Genomic DNA, 8,116 nt, shown 5'->3' with positions numbered 1-8,116 from the left:
AAAAATTGTTGGAATCCATTCCAGACCTGGATCCAGATCAATTGATTCTTGGAGGAGACTTCAATTGTGTTCTGGACCCTAAATGGACTGCTCCAAGCTGATTCAACCGCTACAAAAACATGAAAAAGGAATGAAACCAGACGGACCACCCGGCATCGGCCCAGGCACTAGAAACGACAACGGCAAACCCAGCAAAAGATTTTCAAAAACTGTTCCCATCAGTAGATTGTAAAAGGATTATGGGACACAGATTTAAGATTGTGAACAAGATCTACAGGGGAGATAGGAGGTAGACATTTTACACAGTGAGTGATAATGATATGGAACTCAATGCTTACACACAAAGGTCGATAATCTCCAGGTCCTGGTAACTCGTGCTGTCAGAATTTGATGTGTGGATTGGTTGTGAGTTTCCTGTCTGCGAATCCCTTTCTAAGCCCCTGTGAAAGAAGTTTACAAAGGCATCACTGTCAGTCCAGAAATAAAATTCAGGAAAGATAAACGTTTCTCCTGGTTTGAATTTGCTGTGTGTAAATCCTCCCCTACTAATCCCCTGTAAAAGGAGTTTCCAAAATTAATCATCATCAGTCCAGGATAGAAATTCACAACATTCTCCCCTCCTGCATGAGGGGTCCAAGGTGACCGCTCATGCCTCCCACTGCACACTGACCCTCTTATCATCGTAAGAAGTCTTACAACACCAGGTTAAAGTCCAACAGTGAATCACCCGAGGAAGGAGCAGCACTCCGAAAGCTCGTGTTTGAAACAAACCTGTTGGACTTTAACCTGGTGTTGTCAGACTTCTTACTGTGCTCACCCCAGTCCAACGCCGGCATCGCCACATCATGCCTCTTATCATCAGCAGTCTCCTGATTTGAGGGTGATGTCTCATCAGGGCTGAGATTTCTACCCTAGGTCTTCATGTGGCTGAACAGAGCCGCAGAGCTTTGGACACATGGGACAGAATGTCTAATGAGACAGTGAAATCCGGAGAGCAGGATTGGCTTCCTTTTCTTTCCATCTCTGTCACCGCTTTGCATCATCAGTAAGACATTGGGACTCCAAGACTAATCCAGTTTGATGGACAAGTTGTCTCCATTCTGAACAATGGGGAACAAGCTCCTCCCACTCATTGAAACATCGCCCCGACAAAGACGACAAACACGCATGCGCCCTGATGCACATCCAATAAAGATGGCGGCCGTTAACCCGAGCCGAACATGAGGAGCTGCAGCTCCGCTCGGTACAAACGGGGTCCCGGAAACTCTTTTTGAAAATTGCAGCTTACAACAGCTTTTCACAACGTTTCCACCCACCCCCAAGATCTCTCGCTTCCTCCATATTGTTCAACGCCCCTTACCAATTTCCTATCTGAAGACACAGCCCTTCTCCTTCGCCATCACCCACACTACGCATGCTTCAATCACAGCGGGCCCCGCCCCTCATTCACTGCGATTGGTTGGAGTGATGTGGAGATGCCGGCGTTGGACTGGGGTGAGCACAGTAAGAAGTCTTACAACACCAGGTTAAAGTCCAACAGGTTTGTTTCAAACACGAGCTTTCGGAGCACGGCTCCTTCTTCAGGTGAATGGAAAGGCTTGTTCCAGAAATGTTTATATAGACACAGTCAGAGATGCCCCGGAATGCGAGCACCTGCAGGCAATCAAATCATCAAAGATGCAGAGAGAGAGGTAACTCCAGGTTAAAGAGGTGTGAATTGTCCCAAGCCAGTTCAGTCGGTAGGCCTCTGCAAGTCCAGGCTTGTTGGTGGGGGCCGAATGTAATGCGACATGAATCCCAGATCCCGGTTGAGTCCGCATTCATGCGTGCGGAACTTAGCTATAAGTTTTTGCTCAGCAATTTTGCGTTGTCGCGTCTCCTGAAGGCCTCCTTGTAGAATGCTGACCCGGAGATCAGAGGCTGAATGTCCTTGACTGCTGAAGTGTTCCCCAACTGGAAGGGAACAGTCCTGCCTGTTGATAGTCGCACGATGCCCGTTTATTCGTTGTCGCAGTGTCTGCATGGTCTCGCCAATGTACCACGCTTCGGGACATCCTTTCCTGCAGCGTATGAGGTAGACTACATTGGTCGAGTTGCACGAGTATGCGCCACGTACCTGGTGGGTGGTGTTTCCACGTGTAATGGTGGTGTCCATGTCGATGATCTGGCATGTCTTGCAGAGATTACCCTGGCAGGGTTTTGTGGTGTTGTGGTTGCTGTTCTGAAGGCTGGGTAATTTGCTGCAAACAATGGTTTGTTTGAGGTTGCGCGGTTGTTTGAAGGCCAGTAGTGGGGGTGTGGGGATGACCTTGGCAAGATGTCCATCCTCGCTGATGATGTGTTGGAGGCTGCGAAGAAGATGTCGTAGTTTCTCCGCCCCAGGAAAGTACTGGACGACGAAGGGTACTCTGTCAGTGGTGTCCCGTGTTTGTCTTCTGAGGAGGTCGGTGCGGTTTTTTGCTGTGGCGCGGTGGAACTGTCGATCAATGAGTCGAGCGCCATATCCCGTTCGTACGAGGGCATCTTTCAGCATCTGTAGGTGTCTGTTGCGCTCCTCCTTGTCTGAGCAGATCCTGTGTATACGGAGGGCTTGTCCATAGGGGATGGCTTCTTTAATGTGTTTCGGGTGAAAGCTGGAGAAGTGGAGCATCGTGAGATTATCTGTGGGCTTGCGGTAAAGCGAGGTGCTGAGGTGACCGTCCTTGATGGAGACGAGTGTGTCCAAGAATGGAACTGAATTTGGAGAATAGTCCATGGTGAGTTTGATGGTGGGATGGAACTTATTGATGTCATCGTGTAGTCGTTTCAGTGATGTCTCGCCGTGGGTCCAAAGGAAAAAAATGTCATCGATGTATCTGGTGTATAGCATCGGTTGAAAGTCCTGTGTGGTGAGGAAGTCCTGTTCAAACTTGTGCATGAAGATGTTGGCATATTGAGGTGCAAATTTGGTCCCCATGGCTGTTCCGTGCGTCTGGATGAAGAATTTGTTGTCGAAGGTGAAGACGTTGTGGTCTAGAATGAAACGGATGAGTTGCAGAATTGCGTCTGGAGATTGGCAGTTGTCGGTGTTGAGGACTGAGGCTGTTGCAGCAATGCCGTCGTCATGGGGGATGCTGGTGTAGAGTGCCGAGACATCCATTGTGACGAGGAATGTTCCTGGTTCAACTGGTCCATGGGTGCTGAGTTTCTGTAGGAAGTCCGTCGTGTCGCGACAGAAGCTGGGTGTACCTTGTACGATGGGTTTCAAGATGCCCTCGATGTGGCCAGAGAGGTTCTCACACAGGGTCCCATTGCCTGATGCCTCCGTATACACAGGATCTGCGCAGACAAGGAGGAGCGCAACAGACACCTACAGATGCTGAAAGATGCCCTCGTACGAACGGGATATGGCGCTCGACTCATTGATCGACAGTTCCACCGCGCCACAGCAAAAAACCGCACCGACCTCCTCAGAAGACAAACACGGGACACCACTGACAGAGTACCCTTCGTCGTCCAGTACTTTCCTGGGGCGGAGAAACTACGACATCTTCTTCGCAGCCTCCAACACATCATCAGCGAGGATGGACATCTTGCCAAGGTCATCCCCACACCCCCACTACTGGCCTTCAAACAACCGCGCAACCTCAAACAAACCATTGTTTGCAGCAAATTACCCAGCCTTCAGAACAGCAACCACAACACCACAAAACCCTGCCAGGGTAATCTCTGCAAGACATGCCAGATCATCGACATGGACACCACCATTACACGTGGAAACACCACCCACCAGGTACGCGGCGCATACTCGTGCAACTCGACCAATGTAGTCTACCTCATACGCTGCAGGAAAGGATGTCCCGAAGCGTGGTACATTGGCGAGACCATGCAGACACTGCGACAACGAATAAACGGGCATCGTGCGACTATCAACAGGCAGGACTGTTCCCTTCCAGTTGGGGAACACTTCAGCAGTCAAGGACATTCAGCCTCTGATCTCCGGGTCAGCATTCTACAAGGAGGCCTTCAGGAGACGCGACAACGCAAAATTGCTGAGCAAAAACTTATAGCTAAGTTCCGCACGCATGAATGCAGACTCAACCGGGATCTGGGATTCATGTCGCATTACATTCGGCCCCCACCAACAAGCCTGGACTTGCAGAGGCCTACCGACTGAACTGGCTTGGGACAATTCACACCTCTTTAACCTGGAGTTACCTCTCTCTCTGCATCTTTGATGATTTGATTGCCTGCAGGTGCTCGCATTCCGGGGCATCTCTGACTGTGTCTATATAAACATTTCTGGAACAAGCCTTTCCATTCACCTGAAGAAGGAGCCGTGCTCCGAAAGCTCGTGTTTGAAACAAACCTGTTGGACTTTAACCTGGTGTTGTAAGACTTCTTACTATTGGTTGGAGGACCAGCTGTTCCTCCAGTCCCACCCCACCACTTCCTATTGGTCCGGAGCTGCCGTCAATCACCAGGGCATTGTATTGACTACAGGCAGCCACAGGCTCAGGCTAACTGGCTGATTGTCCAATAATAACAGTGAGAGTCTCAGTGGGACAATCAGGCAATAATAGTGGAGATGGGGCCCAGAGGAGAAACAGCAAAGGATTCATTCATTTTGAGAGGAACAAACACCGTGTCTGTTCCAATTAAGTCAGACTGCAGTATGTGAGTGAACACATCTTTGGATCCAGTGTAGAATCATAGAATCCCTACAATGCTGAAGGAGGCCATTCGGCCCAGTGAGTCTACACCGACCCTCTTAGAGATCATCCCACCTTGGCCAATCCCCCACCCTAACTCTGTAACCCCACCCAGGGACAATTTAGCACAGCCAATCCAGCTAACCTGCATATCTTTGAACTGTGGGAGGAAATCTTCGCAGCCACGGGAAAAATGTGCAAACTCCACACAGACCGTGACCCAAGGTCGGAATCGAACCCAGGTACCTGGTGCTTGAGGCAACAGTGCTAACTACTGAGCCACCCCCATAACCCTGTCATGATTAGACAATACCCTGCCTGTTATTCCAATTCTGGTGCATGTTACTCTTTTACTATTATCATTAGACAATAACATGCCTGTTATTCCAATTCTGGTGTACGTTACTCTGTCACTTATTATTAGACAACAACCTAGCTGATATTTCAATTCTGATGTGTGTTACTCTGTTACTGTTATCTGTTATCATTAGACATTAATAGGAGGGCAAGATGCAAGGTAGCAATGTTATTTTGAAGTTGCTGTGTCACAATGAGTGTCACTGGGAGGTGTGTGATAAAATAGGAATGGAAACATCATGACAAAGGGTGGCACAGTGGCAGTGGTTAGCACTGCTGCCTCACGTGCTGAGGACCCAGGTTCGATCCCAGCCCCGGGTCACTGCCGTGTGGAATTTGCACTTTCTCCCCATGTCTCCGTGGGTCTCACCCCCACAACCCAAAGATGTGCAGGCTAGGTGGATTGGCCACTCTTTTGAGGTCCACCAACAAAATAGAACAAAGGAAACAAACTTAGGGACAAAGCAAAAAGGGCCGCTCCAGTTAGAGGCACTGACCAAACGTAACAAAGATCAGCAGAAACATAAAAAGATCCAATGACAGTGCAATTAAAGGGGTCAATAAAGCACCCCAACCCCTGCAGGGCCCACCGGGCATGGCAGACTTTGATGGTGCCCATGGACACTGCATGCTCCCTTTCTAGGGAAACCCAGCTGCGAATGTAGCTGCGGAAAAGGGGCAAACAGTCTGGTCAGAAGACCTCCTCGGTCGCCCGCTGCCTGGATCTATAAATGACGCGCTTCGCCAGGCCCAGAGCAGGTTCATAAGAAGGTAAGTGGAGCTTTTTCACGAGGTCTTCGGCCCAAGTCGGACTCAGCAAAAACGACCACCCAATGGAATCCACCTCCTCCCCGCTGGTGTGTGGGGTCTTCAGTCCGGGAGGGGACTCAGCAAACACACTGCCCACTCGATCCCCAGCCCCGGAACGAGCACACCGGATAGAATAAGGAAGGTTTTGTCCTTGCTGAAGTCAATGTTATCACTTGGGAAGACTGGGCCGGGCCCTCAACCCGGGAGGGGCCCAGCAAAACAAGCAGTCTAAAGGGCTTTACTCCCACCTTGGTTTTGAAGCTGCCTCCTTGTTGTTGTCCTTGTCTTCCCTCTCCTTCCTTCTCTCCCCTCTCCTTCCTTCCCTCCCCTCTCCTCTCCTTCCTCCAGGCAGCTCAGCAGCAACCAGCACTGGAAACAGGCAGCAAACTGAGCAACAGCAGCAGCAACAGAGAGAGAGAGACAGCAGCAGCCACTTTTCGCAGCAACAACAACCTCACAACACCAAAGTCTGCACTGGGAGTGCCAGCTTCGGATTGGCCATGCTAAATTGCAGCTTAATTGGAAACAAATAATTGGCTACTCTAAATTTATAATTAATAATAATAATACCTTTGCGACAATTTAGATGTTTTCAAGTTTACAATCTCCTGCTGCAACCTTCGGCTGGAAAGATATCAGAAGCTTTGGAAGCATCTGGAAAAGGACATTACAATGGTCATAAATGTTAGTCGAGGTTAGAAATTAAAATCACAAACATTTATCTTGGTTTGAGTTTGCTGGGTGCAAATCCTCCCCTAACTCCCGGTAAAAAGAGTTTCCAAAATCCGTCACTCTTTCGAGTCCAGGATAGAACTTCCAAACATTCTCTCCCCTTGTTGCCAGTCCCAGGATTACTTAATGTGGGTTACACTTGCTTTGGAGGCAGTTCAGTGAAGTTTCACTGGTCTGATTCCTGGGGTGGGAGAGTTTGTTTTATGGAGCAAGACTGAGCCTGTTTGGTCTGTACCCGATGGAGATTAGAAGAATGAGAGGTGATCTTATTGAAACATCTAAGATTCTGAGGGGTTTTTATGAAAGAATATTTCCCACATGGGGATTCAAGAACTAAGGGGGGCAGTTTAAAGATAAGAGTTCTCCAATTTGACACTGAGGTAAGCAGAAATGTCTTCCCTCAGAGGGTCATCAGTCTGTGGATAAAAGCAAATTACTGCGGATGCTGGAATCTGAAACAAAAACAGAAAATACTGGACAATCTCAGCAGGTCTGACAGTATCTGTGGAGAGAAAAGAGCTCACATTTTGGTCTGGCTGACTCTTTGTCAAAACTGAGTTTGTGGAATTCTCTTTCTCAGAGAGGAATGGTGCTGGCTCACTGAATATACTCAAGGCTAAGTTAGGCTTTTTTTTATCTACTGGGGAGTCAAAGGTTTTTTGGGGAAGGCAGGAAAATGTGATTAAGGGCACATGCGGATCAGCCATGCTTTATTGAATCGCAGAGCAGGGTCAATAGAACATAGAACAGTACAGCACAGAACAGGCCCTTCGGCCCTCGATGTTGTGCCGAGCCATGATCACCCTACTCAAACCCACGCATCCACCCTATACCCGTTACCCAAGAACCCCCCCTTAACCATTACTTAACCTTTACAGTAGGCCGCATGGCCGTTCCCTGCTGCTAATTCTGATGTGATTATTCTTCTGTTCTTCGGATTGCCAGACATGGCAGCAGCACCTTCCCCCTCTGGAGGGGCCTGTCAATCATCGACACAATGATTTTCTCTCCTGGTCACCGGGATCCTGAAGCACCGCCTCTGTTACGTCATCAATGTGGTTCCACAGCCGCGCCGCTAAACAAAGATGGCGGCCGTGGAACTGGGCCTGATACCAGATACAAGCTGGCAGCTGCAAACGCGGGATTTGCAGGGTCTTATTCCGACCCTGTGAGCAGCAGGAAGTGTTTACGAAGCCTTCACTCCCTCCCCACCCCGGCTCCCGGATCCATTCCTCCCTCCGCCTCACCGACTCTCACCGCCCCAAACAGCCGCTCCCGCACTCGCAGACCTCGGAGCAAAGTGATACTGCGCATGCTCCAGTTACAGCCCAGCATTGCGTCTGCGCACTGGGAACCTGTAACGTGATTGGGCACATTCACAGCCGCATGGAATGATGGGTAATAGCCGGACCATTGTAACTGCAAACAGTTAATACAAAATAACTTGGTTACCAATTGATAAACATAATCAAGCAAATTATAGTCAATGGGTATTCTGCTATTCTCCATTTCTCGAAATGATTGAA

At 49.2% G+C, this 8,116-nt stretch overlaps 1 long non-coding RNA gene across 1 annotated transcript; it reads right to left on the bottom strand.

Moving 5' to 3' along the window:
- Positions 1-396: 396 nt before the first annotated feature.
- Positions 397-7,824, bottom strand: LOC119961044. The gene is made up of 3 exons (XR_005459581.1): positions 7,461-7,824; positions 6,429-6,512; positions 397-440 (listed from the first exon to the last, which is right to left on the bottom strand). It is a non-coding gene; the product is annotated as an uncharacterized LOC119961044 (long non-coding RNA).
- Positions 7,825-8,116: the final 292 nt, after the last annotated feature.

The sequence above is a fragment of the Scyliorhinus canicula genome, unplaced genomic scaffold (genome assembly GCF_902713615.1).
Source record: "Scyliorhinus canicula unplaced genomic scaffold, sScyCan1.1, whole genome shotgun sequence".
Taxonomy (NCBI): domain Eukaryota; kingdom Metazoa; phylum Chordata; class Chondrichthyes; order Carcharhiniformes; family Scyliorhinidae; genus Scyliorhinus; species Scyliorhinus canicula.
Note: the sequence above shows the minus strand (reverse complement) of the source record. Positions and strands in the feature narration are given on the sequence as shown.